At 32.0% G+C, this 17,923-nt stretch overlaps 1 protein-coding gene across 1 annotated transcript in view; it reads right to left on the bottom strand.

The window, feature by feature from the left end:
- The window catches only part of LOC139486025 (anoctamin-7-like), an 80,337-nt gene extending 74,006 nt beyond the window's left edge, over positions 1-6,331 (bottom strand). The window contains exon 1 of the mRNA XM_071270715.1: positions 6,203-6,331. The gene's annotated coding sequence lies outside the window, so the exon portion shown is untranslated. The remainder of the gene's footprint in view (positions 1-6,202) is intronic.
- Between the last annotated feature and the right edge of the window lie 11,592 nt (positions 6,332-17,923).

Raw genomic sequence — 17,923 nt, 5'->3', positions numbered from 1 at the left:
GAGTACATTTTTCTTTCCAGCACTTTTATCATATAATTATTATAGATGGGATACATGCCTTGGTACCATACATGAAGCCAGTTAATAACAATAATATATATTAATGCTTGCATGTAAAATTCTTACATACTTCATAATATTTTTCATGCCTGTACATTTACTGAATTGTTTAACCAAATGTCAAAGGCTAGTGAAGCTATTATATATAGGTTCTCTGAGCTTGATATGAAGATTATTGTTTGTTTGACTATAGTCTGTTATGAGGGTGGTAAAGGGTTATTTAAGTGCATTGTGTTTTGCTATTTTTATTCCATGTGCAGCCTTGAAAAAGGTTTGCTATTTACTGTGTTTTGTGAAATCGGTAAAAAGATGAACGTGCAAGAAATTTTTAATTGTTTGTTCATTGTGAAATGGCAATTTTATTTCGTGTTCTTCCGTGCAGAAACCACCCCTTTACGCCGCTCTGTTATTATTGATCTATTTGTAATTATGATATTGCATCTTTTATCCACTGAATGTCAAATGATATTCCATACCCTCTTAATATAATGAAGACGATATTTCATACACCTACAAAGAAAGGGAAGAAATACTTATAATCTGTATTATTTTTATCAATATTCTATTTTATAGTGGATTTCTGTTTAATCAGGCTATAACAAGTAGGATTTTTTTTCAATTGTACATACTGAATATTGATTTTCACACATAAAATAGATTTAAACTTATAGTTATAGATTTATTACTGTATCTTTGAATTGGAAGTGTATTTTTTGTAAAGAAGTTTATCAATGCATGTTAATCATTTGCATGTTTGAGAATGAAAACAAAACTATACAGCATTTATAATAAATGTTGCAAGGTAGAATTGGAATAATAAAATATTTTAGTACATAGAATCAATGGAATAGCTAGATTTGCTTCCTAAATGCTATTTTAGTTTTGTTTTTTTTTTATCAGCAGATTGAAGTAGATCAAAGTTATATATCTTTAAAACCTTTTTAAAAAAATGTGATGTTGATGAAAACATTGTAACTTAACACATGCTTTAGTTGGGTTACTTTTTCATCTTACTCTAAAAAAAAATGGTAAAATTTGTTATTTATAAGCAATTACTCCTTCAAGAATTTGTCTAACAGTTTTAACATCTATGGACAATTGGTAGAGCTTATTACTTTGAAAATTTTTGCTTCTTACAGACTTCTCGATTTATAACAATTTAAAAATTATAGACAAAACTTGTATTTCACTGCTAGCAATTTCTCTATTTTTAACAGTAGACATAGGCAGATGGGTACAATTACTTTTGAAAATAATTAATCAGGGATCTCCATGGCCTGTTTAACGATGGCGCCCCGCCATCGTTCAAATGTCTTGCGCCATCGTCAAATGACCCGCGACATCGTTCAATTGATTTCCGCCATCGTTCAAAACTGTAATCGTTTTTATAGCCTGATGCCATTTTTTTTAGCAATTATAATCAAATGCATGTAATTGCATAACCCCCAGGCTTTAGTATAATCCAATAAAGTTCTAACGCCTGAGGGATATCCGGATTAAAATTGCTAATCACTTGTACCTGAGCTTGTACGGGTAGATCAACAAACCAGACAGGAGAATATTATCTGAAGATTCATTTGTCGAATTATTTAACTAAGTTTCCGCAAATGCTTATGATAATTCAGATTAGATAAATAAATAAACAATCCAGTAACAAAGTTTAACAAGTCAAACACGTGCTTTTATTTTGACTTACGCAATGAGCATCCCCCTTTTTAAGAAGTATAAAATAAGAGGTAAAACAGTAGTTATTATTTCATTGCAAATAACTTGAGTACTGCTGTATTGTAACGATAGAATTACTTTAAAAGTTAAAAAGTAGAAACTTTTAATATTTCCTGTAAAGAAATATCGTATCGTAATTCCGAAATTCATTTTACAAGCGGCAATTATTGAAAATATATATACTTCTATATAGTATTTATAATGAAAATTCAAATAAATATAATTTAAATAAGTAATGAATTAGCATGTTCACCTATCCTTATGTGGAGGGAAGGAATATTTTCGATCGCGCTACACTGTACGGCGTAGATACGGTTTATGATGGTGAAAGTTCCTCCATCGTTCAATTTTCATCCATGGAGATCCCTGATTAATTACATCAAATTACAATTACAAAATCTTCAATTAAATTACACATTACATTGGACTTTTTTTTACCAAATTGAATGTAATTACTTTCCAATTACTTTGCAACTGTAATTAATTACAATGCAATTACTTTGCAACAATTACTTTCTAATTACTTTGGAACTGTAATTGAGTACTTTCCAATTACTTTGGAACTGTAATTCATTACTTCAATTACTTTTGAAAGATAAGTTAGATAAAATATTGAAAACATGCATTTATTTATATGTACACTAGTATCATGCATTGTTTTATACATGTAGTAGTGTAGTAAGATAGTAATAACATATGAGATCTACAGCGACTTAGCAGGTGGTGTCATTGGGGACATTTTTGTTTAGCCTGCTACAAAAGCAAGACATAACAATGTTACATTCTGTCTTCCAGGCGTCGTCCACAAAAACATGTATTCACTCTGCGGTAATGTGTGGTTAAAGTATTAAAACTTTACTATTGTTAATAGCTTTCGTTAACTATCCTGAATCTCTACCAAACTTGGACAGAAGCTAAGTAACTAATGTTAATGATAATATGATTATAAGACAATATCCAGAAATAAATGTGTTGAAAAAAATCCTGTATCCATATTTTACTTATCAATAAATGGACTTAGTTTTTCTGCCAGTTAACATTATATTCACTCTGTGGATAAAGTTTAGGCCAACCTTAAAAATATGTTTGTTTGCTGTTTTCCGACTGTACCTTCAGACTGAAGGGTCGGTAGGTAGGAAAAATATTTTATTTTATCAGCCAAAATACAGTTTAAACAAGCAGTTGCACTAAAACAAGTTTCTTGTGAAGAAAAAAAAAACATTTTAAAACAACAAACACTGGACATTCTGAAAACCAACATCAAATGAACAGGTATTTTCAGATAAAAAACTTTTTAACCAAAACTGAAACTTTAACATAGTGTCATTATCCAATTTGTGACATAAAATATGATATAATTATTAAAATACTGGAACACTTATAAACAAGGAATGTCATTATGACTAGAACTGTTTTAAAGAAATATATTCAGACATGTATGCTTCTTGACTAGAATGTTTTCATAAGTAGAGTATTTTCATCAGAAAAATGTATATTATTATAGATTTATAAGACAATTATTAAAGAGTGTATTTTTAATAAAAAAAAATAACCATTGAATCTTCCTCAATTGAAAAAAAAGAATTAAGACATCCGACTGTTTTCATATTTCTAACAATATTTAATTATATGTGATAAGGTTATATTTTTGCCAGGCTTTAATGAAAACCAAAGAAATCTAAAGTTTGGGGTGAAATCCATAGCACCGCATTAAAAGTAAATGGTCTGTACTGAAATGTTTTTAATGCATAAAAATAATTGGCAGCATAGCTCCTAAGGACATGTTTTAATTGAATTCACACAGGCCACACAGTTTGGGTATATTTAATATTGTAAGAAAGAGAATAATTGCAATGAGTGGGGCAGCCCCCCTTATCCTAAAGGAGCATACTCATTGCAATCGAAGATAGATTTAATATAGAGAGAGTATATTTATTTTTCAAGCTAACCATTCATTTTCTCTACATCTTTGTGTAGTTAGGGTTGCTTCTTATTGATTTGGCATGATCTATATCCATTAACATTTCAAATGAGCCCTTCCTCCATACAGGCGTGTTAACAGATATCCATGAAGATTTAAGTCACGGAGGAGTGGTTTCATCTTTGTCGTCTTCACAACGATTTGTAGAAAATATGCCATACTTCAAGCTGCTGTCGAATTATTTAACCACTGAAATTGGTTCCATAAAGTCAGGCTCCACAGATTCTGAACCCGATTTGTTTGAGACAGAATGGTTATCGTGTCAGTTATGAATATCCGCTGCATCATCATCAATGACATCATCACACATCATTACATGTGCCTGAATCTGTATAAACAGTTTACTAATAAACTTTTTTGTTTGTTATTTGTCTTAAAATTGACACGAGACGACAGCGTAAAGTACTTCTCCGTGACTTCATGGATACCTGTAAACAATTTCCATGTGCTTTATCATTAAATGGTCACATGAACGCTTGACGGGAAGCTAAGAAAAAACGAACTTAAAATGCGTAATTGACCCAGACTTTAAATCATTTCCGGAAAGGACCCAAAGTTCCGGATCGCGTCAATAGAGGTATTAAAAAAAATTTCTTCAAATTTAAAGCAATAAAATTTTCACAGTCGGGAGGATTTTCAAGGGTCGGTCGGTAAACTGCAAACAAACAATATTTTAATTTAAGCCTTAAAGATTTTAATAACTATCCTGGATTAGTACCAAACTTGGAATAGAAGCTTGTTTATGATCAAAGGCTAGTATCTAAATGACCTAGAAGGGAATTTGTAAAAAAAATATTTTCGGTTTTTCAGTATATTACTTATAAATGGATATAGTTTTCATTCCAGTTAATATTACATACAGTCTGCAATTTAGCCAGTTAATGTTTTTAAAACATTTAGTAGATTCATAAACTATCCCAGATTTTTACCAAACTTGGATAGAAGGTTCTTACAATCCAAAACTTGTATCTAAAGTAAAAGTTAATGAGTTTTTCCCTATTTCTGTTGAGCCTGCGGCTTTTGTCACAAAAGCCAGACATAGCAATCCAACATGTTGTTGTAGTTGATCAACCTAAAGTTATCACACTGAAAACATTGATAACAGCATAAGCAGGCGAGACATTGGGTTCCGCATCATTACAAATTTTTAAAACTTGATACTCTAATGATATTTGTGGCTAAGTTTTATTAAATTTGTTTCAGAGGAGAAATTTTTGTAAAACATGACTGTTAAAGTTGGCTATAAAATGCAATAACTCCTTAAGTGCATATTATACGGTTACAGGGGAGGTTATGACGTTTCTAACGTAAAATGTTATTTTTCGCGTGGTCAAACTTTGACATATGTCGCAAAAAGATGCATTTTTGGACTGATTTTTATCATTCAAACTAATTTAACTTTTAAATGAGTTCAATGGACCCCTCTTTTTAAAACTGCCATTAGGTTTGATTACGTTTGAAGATTATTTATATCAAATTTCATGGAAAAGTCAATAATGCAATTTTTTTTAAATTTGATAAATATACAGCAAAAATTACATTTTTTCTACATTCATGATATCATGAACATTTGATAAATTTTAGTTATTTCTTCAAAAAAACATCATTAATATATAGGATACTTATATAAAATAGAAATTATAGATAATTTAACAAGAGATAATAACCAAAAAATGATGTTTTTTCCATTGTTTTGATGCACTCTCAGGAATGCATCAATCATTTGTCAATGGAAAAAGATAAAATAGCCTTTCAAATTATCATAATTATTTGAACTATAGGTGGTTTCCTGAGACTACTATAACCCAGTTATCGATGGTTATAGTGGTACGTCTCAGGTTGTTCTGAACCTCAACAGCTCATGTTCTTTGTACACTGTTCATCCTTTTTAAAAGAATAATTGATTGTTCAGTGATATCATTTACTCTTAATTGTTCAAGATAAGTTTTGTCCAAAACATTTTTTTATGCCCGAAAATAAATCAAAATGTGCATGTCATGTAGCTAAATAATTGAATTAATTGAGACAATTTGAGAGAAAATAAAATGAAATTTTCAATGAAATAATGTGCAAAATATCAGTTGCATAATTCCATTTCATTTCAAAAGCGTATATTTTCTAGTCATACTTAGTAGTTTACCGGTACTCGTCTAATTGACAACACTGAACATGCTGAAATGGAAGTTTTTAACGACATTGACTGGCTATACTGTGAGTATACAGCTTTGCACGGTCGCCTGTCTAATTGAAAAATCCAACACAACATATACAGCCAGCTGAGGTCAATAAATATGATGCAAACCGACGGCCACTACACAACATAAATAAATAATATTACTGAGTAGCATAAATCGCTTTACGAATACATTTCTGCGAAATCTGCGCCAATTTGAGTATTAAACAAACATAAATGTAGTGAATTTACGATTACTTTACCTCTACATAATAGTAATATTTCAAATGGTCTATTTAAATAGCATAATTTGATCCTGGCGCTGCTATTTTGAAGCTTGGTTGTTTCCCAGGAGCACGTAAACAATGACTGGTGTTGTCTTCCAAAATAACTCTTTCTCGTTCTACGAGATGAGAAGGGAGGTAACTTTATTTCTTAAAATGAATAATAGAAAGAGTACATTTTATTTGTCAAGAAGAAAGGAACGATTTCTAAATTCAGGTGTCGGGTGCCTTCTTGGACGTTCGCGTTTCATGTGATGGGTGCTTTCTTGGACGTTCGCGCAGCCAAAGAAGTTAATTAAGGTACGGATATAGATATTTTTCATTTTGACAATTACAGCAGCAACGCGGAGTAGAATAAATACACTGAATTGAACATATGAGCCGTTAATTTAAATACCGTACGTATCTTATCCAATAAATATTTGTCAATACGATATACTTGCATTTTATTCAGATATATGAATTATAGGCAATTGATATCGTTGCATAAATCTTTGGACACAATGTCAAATGTATATGAAAAAAATTAAAATTAAAAAAATATTCCTAAAATTTATAAAATAAAACATTGTAATAAACAGAACTAGTTGCGTTGATCAATAAGAGTTGGCAAGTAAAATAACATTGTACAACACAATATACTAAGAGAGAAACACATGTGACTGTTGTCAATATCAAAGTTTCTTGTACATGTACATGTTTTCTCTGAGGGATTTTTTTTTATAGTCAGACAACCATATCAAAGAAAATGGAAAAGAATCTCATTTATTCAACCACAGCGCAGTTGTTTTCTTTGGCCAATTTTTTGGAGGAAAATCTTTGATATCTATATGTATATACATTGTATAATGACAAAAAATTACTTTGTCCAAGTTTTATACCTGTCGAAAGGTATTTCCGTAATAATTATATAAAACAAGGAGTTGTGCATGGTATGATTGCGAATGAGACAACTATCCACCATAGTTTAAATGTAGTGGAAGTAAGCAACTATGAACAGCCGACCGTACGACTTTCGACATGAGAAATTAAAAAATTTCAAAAATAAGACTTTCTTCTTATTCGTTAATTAGCAGTTAAATTGCAACTGGACGCTATCAAAGCATTGAGTTTTCACTTCGTATATTTTATTGAAGACGCATTCAATTTCATATTAGTGTGTCCGAAATATAAGGAACTTAGAGTAAAGTTTATTAGGAAATATTACTGGTGTTGATCTGAGACTACTACTATATAGATATAGGAAGATGTGGTGTGAGTACCAATGAGACAATTCTCCATCCAAATAACAATTTATAAAAGTAAACCATTATCGGTCAATGTACGACCTTCAACACGGAGCCTTGGCTCACACCGAACAAAAAGCTATAAAGGGCCCGAAAATTACTAGTGTAAAACCATTCAAACGGGAAAACAAACGGTATAATCTATAACTGCTATAGTAGTCTCAGTGTCGATCAAGTGATTTGAAATTTAATGAACTTTTGAGTTTAAACTGAGAACATCAAACAGTTGACCAATTAAAGAAAATACATTTTTACTGAATTTTTCAAATCAGAGACAATATCATAACATGAACATTCTCTGTCTGTGTAATAGCTATATACATGTATATATAGTATACTTTCAATTTTGTAATGACACCGATGATCGAACTGTAAACTTCATGTAATAAAGAATTTAAATATAATTTAATTGAGAAAACTAACGACCTAGTTTTTAACAAAATGGTTTGCGACAAATTAATGAATATGACAGATACGAACCATATATATACAAACAGAGTTTTTTACTCTCTCTTGATTAGGTTACGCCAACGAAAGGAACAGCCGTAAGGAGAAGAAAAATTCAAGCAACTTTAGAACAAAAAGATAGAAGTCATAATAACAACTAGATATAAACCTGATCACGTATTTTTTTATACTTGTGCTTACTTGATTTTAAATATTGGAAAGGATGAAAATGGTTGGGGGGACTCGTTAAGGAGGTTTATCCAGGTACGTAGCGCTTCGGAATTTTCAATTTCAGCAGAATATTAATGAAAAGAAGAAGAGTTTTTTTTTTTTAGACCACAATTTATCATTTCTATTACATGGATCAAGAAGGAAAATAATTATATAATATAAAACATTAATTTAGACAAAAACAACATACAGTAATAAAATGTACGTACGTTTACTTGGTATTCACATGATAAAGTGACATATACATGTATTGTATGTATGTAAAGAAAGATATCAAATTAAACTGTCAATCGAAGAAGAAGCTTCAGTGAAATATCATTGTATATATATATATATATAGCTGTAATGTTCCGGTTTAGAATTACATAATTAAGTTTCCAGGTACATTTTGAAATCTTATTTACACGGATATATAAAAGTAAAATACAAATGTCATAAATAAAATACCCCTTTGAAATTAAATTAATTCCTGTATGTATATTAATAACCTTTTTGTTATTGCATATTTTTATTTTGATATGTTGTGTCACATACTATTAATATTTTGTGTTATGACAATCAGGATTTGAATTTGTAAAAAAATATCGAATAACATACATTTAAAGTATTCAACTTTAAAAACAAAACAATATATACAATAACATATTGCACCAAAAGAAGGACATGTGCAGAAAAATTAGATTTTTTTTTTATTTTGACTGATATGAAATTAACGAGGATGTGGTTTGATCGGAAATAATACAATTTACTGTATCCATAGAACTACAGTCGATTGCATTGAGTGTGTAGGTAAAGGTAGTGATGTTTGGTTAACTTGCTTGCTTGTTAACTGAACCGTGAAGTCATAACACTAGGTTAGGTGTACCATCCTCCTTTAGGACGCCGACAGATAATCAATTTATCTGAAGGACTAGGCTACTTCGAAAGGAGGGTAGTACATCTAACCTAGTATAATGACTTCACGGTTCAGTTAGCAAGCAAGTTAACCAAACATCACTACCTTTACCTACACACTCAATGCAATCGGCTGTTATGCATGACAACGATGAGATATTGAATGCAGATCATCCATTTAAGGGGACATTATTTTCTCGTATATTGTATGATGATACGATACTAAATCTCGAACAGGAGGTACTGTTTTATTCTTAAACCAGTTGTTGGCATGATAATAATGATACGAGTTATCCGATTCCTGAGCACATGCGATCACCCTGAGTTTTTATATGAGCTAGGTTCCTGTCGCTCAGTCTCTAGTTTTCTATGTTGTGTCTAGTGTTCTATTGTTTTTCTGTTTGTCGTATTCTTTTTTAGCCTTGGCGTTGTCAGTTTATTTTTAATCTATTTGTTTGAATTAATGTCACTCTGGTATATTTCGCCACTCTTTTATATTCTGAAGGTATGATTCTAAACGCTAACGGGAGAAACTGATTTATACTAAAACCAGCTGTTGATTTTAAATTGTCTAAAGGTATGGGAGGGGGTTGAGATCTCTCAAAACATTTTTACGCAGCAGCATTGTTGCGCCTGTCCAAAGTCAGGAACATCTGCACCTTTGTTATACAAACATTACAAGAAGATGTGGTATGATTGCCAATGAGACAACTCTCTACTAGAAATAAAATGACACAGATATCAATTTTCGAACTTCGGTTCATCATTTGTTTGCTTCGGAGTATAATGTGATGTCAATTTTCGCTCAACTAGTATACTTTATTGTTTTAAAGATTCATTGGAGACTTTGTGTTGTACTTTGGTCGAGTGGTTTTCTCTTTGACACAACCCCTGTTTTCATTCTCAACTTTACCCCCCCCCCCCCGCCCCACCCCCCAAAAAAATGCTTTTGATTTTGCCATTTGATAACGAACTTTCCGGTTTGAATTTTAATTCCTCGGAGTTCGGTATATTTTTTATCAAGTTATTTTTTATTTAACATTTATTTTGTTTATTTAAATTTTTTCCATTAAATTGTCTCACAGGTAGACAATATATTAATTTAGTACATTATTCAGACAACAAGATTCACTTACATATAAAACAAACGCACGGGTTTTGCTTATATAAATGATCTAGTGACACATATTGTACGCATGACCAGGAAGATATCAAATTAAACTATCAATCAAATAAGATCGAAGCTTCTGCGAAAAGTTTAATAGTGACAATGTTCCGGTTAAAATTATATATTTAAATGTATGTACTTCATTTTGGAACCGAATACACGGATATAAAATGCAAATATACAAAATAATACAAAAATATTTGTTAAAGATAAATCCCTGTTTAAAATTCTAATAAAAAACAATTAAAATATTTAAAAACTCACTTCATTTTGAAATCGAATACACGATATGATACTATAGAAAATCCCTGTCCCACAGTACAGAAAAAAATACGAAATTGTCCATTTTACCTAATTTGTTCGATTTTTTTAGTATTATTTTTTTTTTAGCTTTTTACCAGTTAGAAATAAATACCAATAATATAAATCGATGAATGAGTATTATACAATTACTGTCTTTTGATGAGTTAAATGTGTGGTTTTATTGACTTTTCAGTGAAAAACTAATATTCAACGGTTGAAGTGAATATCAGTTTTTCAAAAGTTAAACAACATTTTTACCGAAACAAAAGACAGTTACATTCCGAGAGAAATGTATGTAATGATTTTTTTTTTACCCAAACCAGAGACATATATATGTGTATATATGTCTCTGCCCAAACCAATGGTACATCAAACGTCTTTTACCAAATTTTATACACGTAAAAGCACGCGACGTTCTGTGCGGTGAATATACCTTTTCCCGGCGCAGGTGAATATGCTTATTTATTCAAAATGCAGTTCATATGGAAAAACCTATCAAAGTTTTAGCAATATGGAATAATCGGTGTTATTGGACAGCTTGACGGTTCGAACTTGTGTAATTAGATTTTGTGTACCGATATTTTTTTTTAATCAAATTAAAAGTGAAAATGAAAATAAATTAAATCACTGCATGAATATTTAATGAATATCCATGCAGAATTTTCACCAAGGAAGTCCCTATGGAATGGGAGTTGTGTATACCATTGATGTCTCTGATTACTATAGAAGTAAACATGTATATTCACGATAGATTAAGACAATAATATAAATTTTATCGAATATACATGTATATTACTTGATTTATTTCACTTGACTGGGCGGGGTTTTACCGGTTCGCCTATTTATGACCAGTCCATCTATAGACAGGTGTTTCGGGATAAACTCATGAATGAAGAGTTCAGTTATTCGTCCTACATGTATATCATACACTCGATCAGTTCATTTGTATATCCTTTTGGTGACACTGATAGGTGATTAGAAATCTATTATAATTATAACGGTCATCATCCTTATCACACACATCTTCAAATAGACTGTCCTTATGCAAATTAAAACGTTAGCTCCACCCAGGAACATATATATTAATGTTAGATATACTGTTCCCAGCTCCACCCGATCAGTTGAAATAACATTGGTAATACATATGTATAGATTGTATATTCACTCCTGCTGTATATTACTGCTTACGTTAAGAATCTCATGCAACAAATGTTGACAGTCCAGGTGAGACAAATCGGCTGCGTGTCATGTGCAAAATGTTTTTCCCATATCTACACTGTAAATATACCTGAAGCCTGACGTGTCCGGAAGCGTTCAAAATTTGTACACCGAATGTTCAATATTTTAACGTCATATGTTAATGCTTAGAGACGTGTTCAAAGTTTTAACGTTTGTGTTAAAACTACTAACATGTGTGTTCAAATTCTGATGTAAAAAAAGAAGACAGTCGTCTGTCCGATTTTCTATCCTTCTAATTGGCAAATTCAAAAAGAAATTCTTTAAAATATATGAATGTATACGCAGGATGATGATCTTGTGAATTTTTTACTAATATTTTAGTAATTGGGAAATATTAAACTTCCAAGCTGGCATATACATGATATATGTATAGTTTATGAACTTATTTTATTATAATTACTAGTTTTACTTATAAGTGACAAAATAATGCATATCAATTAGGCCTGTTATGATAATATCGTAATAAAAATATGTCGATGTTTATCTTATTTCATGATCCGTTCAGTTTATTAACATTACATGTTCAATCAGTGTTCAAATCGCTCGAAAGTTTGAACACCTCGCGTTAAAAAAAATATACCAGGTGTAACGATATCGCCTCGTTTTATTAATATTAGTGTTGCAACTAGCTCATGAACAAAAACACATCTTACGTTAACGACATTTTAATAAGAGAGAGAGTAAATAAAAAGGCGTTTCCGGACATCACTTGTACAGTTCCGTAAAACATATAAACTGAATTACACATATATGTATAATATATATCTAAATATATAACATCCCCCGGCAGAAAGAAAATTCCCAATGAATTTTTGCATATGTGGAATTCATACCATAATCAAATAAAATACATGATCAATAATACCAATATATCTTTCTAACTTTCATAATATATAAATTCTCTCAACTTTCAATATATAAAAACAAACAAGTAACTGGTATGGATAACTTTGTGGAATAAACATCTTGTAACAAATTGCAGAGTACTACATGTATAGAAAATATCTTGTTCGTCATAAACGTGACAGTTAATATCATATGATATAAATACTATGAAATCACCAGAGACCTTACTCTTATTTTGTAGATAAATGCTAAACGTGATAAAATATGCACACTTTCAAAGAGTCTCACACAAAAATACAATATGAGACCAGATCATAAAACTCTCATGCACTCTGAACTTCTCGTGAACCATACTATTCACAGCAATACTACTCAGGTTATTCGTGATTAACATATAAAAGTCACTGACAGATATTCATACAATCTCATTTGGTTATCTATGCCTTACTATTCCAATTTCCATGTTTTGGGGGTATTAAACTTATTTCACTAACAATCTGCACTACAGAAAAACAATGTTCATTTCTTAAAATAAAGTGTAGTTTTCTTTATAAAGTTTTGACAATACGATTAAGTCTTTAACTAATCCTTGCAACTTTCGAAATTACAAACAAAAGTTTTATACGATACGCAAAATCCTATATTCGAAATGAAAAAAAAAACACACAAAAAACCCTTCTTTTAACTACATGTTCTAAAGTCAATGAATTTGCTTTTCAAAAGTAATTTAGGCTAACTGCCTTTAAATTCTAATAAAAGCTTCATTACAAAAAAAAAAAACATGTTTATCAAACAAAATTATTCATGTTATCAATAATCAATACAAAATATTGCAATAATCATATATGTAAGTGATGCCGGAATGATATAATAAAACATCAATGCATAATAATACAAAATATAATAGGGAACACACAATAAATGTTCACAATTCTCTTTTCTTTTGCCTCTTGGTCTTTATTTACGGACATCCAGTATAACGGATATCTTACTATGAGATAAATCTCACAAGTAAGTTTGCGAAAGAATAAAAGACAGACGGCAAACACAGATCCTGGACAAATTATTAATATCATGAGTCGATGTTCCAAATTGCGATAAATGTTACGTTGTACATAGCTACTTCATTAAATTTTCATGAGATCAATCTCACAGACAAATAGTAACTTGTGAATATATACAGTTGTATTGCGCATGTAGTCATGAGAAAACTCTCACAGACAAATAGTCTACTTGTGAATATATATATATACAGTTGTATCGCGCATGTACTCATGAGATAAATCTAACGAGTATATAAATGGTGGACGCTAATTAAATAAAGATGATGATATGACAATAAAAATGTTTAAATTTTTGGCGGAGGTCGAGATTTTAATTTGGCCTTTGCTTTCGGTCCAAGCTGATGTTCTTGAAGCCACATAGCGTGTTGGGCTGGTTCACCAACTATATGAGCAAGATACGCTCTTTTTCCATTCATAATTTTGTGCGCTAGAAATCTTTTCACTTTTAACTGACTTGCAGACGTTGATTCGCTAGATACATCAACCTCACTAAAATGAATGAAATTATTATCTTTGAACCTAGCGGGTAATTTCTTAGTGCGCTTTGGGCGAGACATGGCTGTACTATTTTCAACAATCAAAATATTGTCTGATTTGCTTGTATTATCAGAATCAGAAGTATTTTCAGATAAATTGTCATAATTGGTGTTCTGGTTGTCCTTAACAGGCGTATTATCCTCATCCATGGATGTATAATCTTGCACTTCAACATCGTCTAGTTTCGTATGAACAGGGTCCATAAAATATTTTGACGGATTTGGTTTTCTCACATACGCAGATTTCAGTCTATTGATATGCACTGACTTTGATAGAATTTTGTTCGTGTGTGGGTCCTTCAGGGTGTACATATGAGGGCTATTTACTGCAGAAATCACATATGGACCGGCAAATTTATTCTTAAATTTTTGTCCTGACCCGGTTGGCTCTTTCAACAAATAAACATAGTCGTTTTCATTAAATGAAATATTTGATATTTTGTCCTTATTTACTCGGTCCATCATTTTAACTTTTGAATTGATAGCATTTTTCTCGACTTCAGTACGTATAATGTTTAATTTTTCACATTGCTGTTTCAGATACGTATGGCAATCTTTAGGTACAGACGAAAAGTCGGTGTCCTTAATATGTAGAGACAACGGAAATTGGGGTCTTTTCCCAAACACTATTTCAAAAGGCGAAAATCCAACACTTTGGTTTGGCGTATTGTTCATCGAAAATACTATTCCCGGTAATACGTCCTCCCATGGTTTTCCTTTTACAATAAACGGTGTTAGTCTTTCCGATAAAGTTCTGTGAGGTCTCTCACATGCTCCCAAACAATGATGAGCGAAGCTAGGGGTATATTCCTGAATAATATCCAATAAACGACAAACTTCTCGGAAACATTTACCAATAAATTCCGATCCTTGATCACTAACGATAGTTCGACAAACTCCAAATTGCGTAACTAATCTAAAAAGAGCATTTCCGACTGTTAACGGATCAGTGTTAGGTATCGGCTCTGCAAACATGTATTTACTAAATAAGTCAATTGCAGTAAAAATGTAAGAATTGCCACTTCGAGAGACAGGGACGGGTCCATATTGAAGGTCCATTTCCCAAACTTCAAATGGTGCACACGGCGTAGGAAATGACGTAATGGACGCTTTTGTTTTTAGTGTGGTATTTTTCCTGCTTTGACATTCATGACATGAACGAATATAATCAGTTACTTTTTCACTCAAATTCGGAAAATAGTACTGTTCTTGGATTAAATCAAGAGTATTTTGTATACCACAATGTCCACCTAATGTCGAATCATGATGTAATGCAATTATTGTTTTCAATGAAATTTCCGGGACAACTAGCTGAAAATTATTCATAGTTTTTGCACGCACTGATTTCCTATTTCGTGTATGAAATAATATTCCATTGATCAAGTGAAAATTTGGTATTAATAAAAGAAGTCTGCGCGCTTCTTTCTGCAGCTTTGGTAGTTCGTTTCTTTCAAGATACTTAATTAACGGTCTGCAGTTTGTATCATTACGCTGCAATTCATGTATCGACTCTATGCTAAATCCCTTTTCCCGAAAAATGTCAATCGATTTCAAAATATTTACATTTGGATCACTATCAATACCAGTATCAGAGTCTCGTTTGTTGGTATAATTGTTCGTGATTTCATTTTCACTTATATAAGTAACATGCGTTTCATTAACGTCAGTAGTTTGCTCAAATATTTTGTCCGAATCCTGTACATTATCACTTGCAGTGCTTTGATTAAATATTTTGTCTGGCTCTTCATTTTGAGAACTTTCAGTGCTTTGATTGAAATATGTTGCATCACATTGAAAAGTAGCACTATCAGTACTTTGATCAAATATTTGATCCGATTTTGGTAAATTAGTCGACTGAGTGATTTGTTGATAAACTTTTTCAAACTGGTTCAACTGATCAGAAATCGATATTTGAGTATGCTTTGAGTCACAATCGGTCAGTTTATTCAAAGGTTCTGAGTTTTTCACTACGTTATATTTCTTTCGAGGGTAAAGTTGTATCGTTTTTCGCGGTTTACGTTTCTTTGCTACACGTGCAAACTGTTGATCAATGTCTTCAGTGTCGGCATCATATTCATTTTGTGCCTGTAACAATACATTTTTGCGTGGAACACTATTATCGATGGTGTACATCGGAACTGGCGCAGGCAGAAACATATTGTTCAATTGTAAATTTTTACTGTCGCTAGTATCCGAGTCATGTAATAAAGTGGTCAATTGAATACCTCCTGGAACAATTATTTGACCTGTATTTTCCGGTTCATATGGGAAGTACGGATCTTGCTCGTCTGGACTTTCAAAGGCGTTATTAGTCTCTTGCGTGCATCGTGACAAAGCATCCGGAACTTGCATTTCCCTCGCAGGTTTGTATTGAATTTCAAAATTATATTGCTGCAAAATAGCAATCCATCGCTCATAAATGGCGCCTTTCAGTTGGTTGCTAAATAGCGGTTTCAACGCTTGGTGGTCGCATTCTATAACAAACGGCTGTGTACGTAGGTATGATGAACATTCTAAAACGGCGGTAACCATGCCAAGTAATTCTAGCTTTGTTGGGCCATATGATTTCTGCCATTTACTAAGAGCCTTAGATCCGAATCGTATAACACGAATTTCATCAGTTTCGCTCATTTTCTGATATAGCACGTAACCAATCCCCTTACAACAAGAGTCTACAGCAAGTCTAAATGGTAAATTGAAGTTTGGAAAGGCTAGAATAGGAGAATCTAGCAGGAGTGATTTAACATTCTGAAATGCACGTTGTTGTTCATCGGACCAGCTAAAACGTTCATATTTCTTTAAAAGTCTCGTCAGAGGTTCCATTTCAGCACTGAAATTTTTAATGTATTTACGAAACCAATTAAATAAACCAACAAGGCGGCGTAACTCTTTCACATTTTTTGGTATAGGATAATCAACGATGGCCTGAACACGGTCCGGTGGTGGCTCAATTCCTTTATTTGAAATTTTATGACCTAAGTATATGCAAGAGTTCTGAGCAAAAGTACACTTTTTGGGTCCCAGCTTTAAACCAGCATTCGAAAGTCTTTGAAAAACGTTCCGTAAATCTTCAATATGCTGATCGAATGTTTCGGATGCAATAAGGATATCATCAAGATAGCACAAACATGATTTAAAAGTTAATCCTTTAAGTACTTTATCCATCAACAGTTGAAAAGATGCTGGAGATGAGCTCAGTCCCATCGGTAATCTTAAAAATTTAAAAGTACCAAAACATGTATTAAAGGCTGTGTAACGTTGACTGTCTTTTGAAATCGGTAGCTGAAAAAATCCAGACGATAAGTCTATTGATGTCAGAAAATTCGGTGTTTTTGTAGAAAACGATTCAGTGAGATCTTGTAAATCTGGGATTGAATACGAAAAGTGCTGAGTCATGGAATTTAAATACCTAAAGTCACAACAGAAACGAAATTTTGACAAACTAGTCTCTTTCGATGAAGCATTTGCTTTGCCTTTTTGGTACGTTCTTTTCGACACAAGTACAACCGGACTTGTAATAGGGACATCTTCTGTTTCGTCTACCGGTGCAATTACACCTTGTCTCAAAAGTTCATCTAAATGATGTCTTAGAATATCCTTCTTTTCAGGAGTTAAACGATATGAACGTTGGTGTTTCGGTTTAAAGTCGGGCTTCAAACATATTTGGTGTTGAACAACATTGGTAA

Source organism: Mytilus edulis, chromosome 8 (genome assembly GCF_963676685.1).
Source record: "Mytilus edulis chromosome 8, xbMytEdul2.2, whole genome shotgun sequence".
NCBI lineage: Eukaryota > Metazoa > Mollusca > Bivalvia > Mytilida > Mytilidae > Mytilus > Mytilus edulis.
This window is presented reverse-complemented; position numbering and strand designations above follow the sequence as displayed.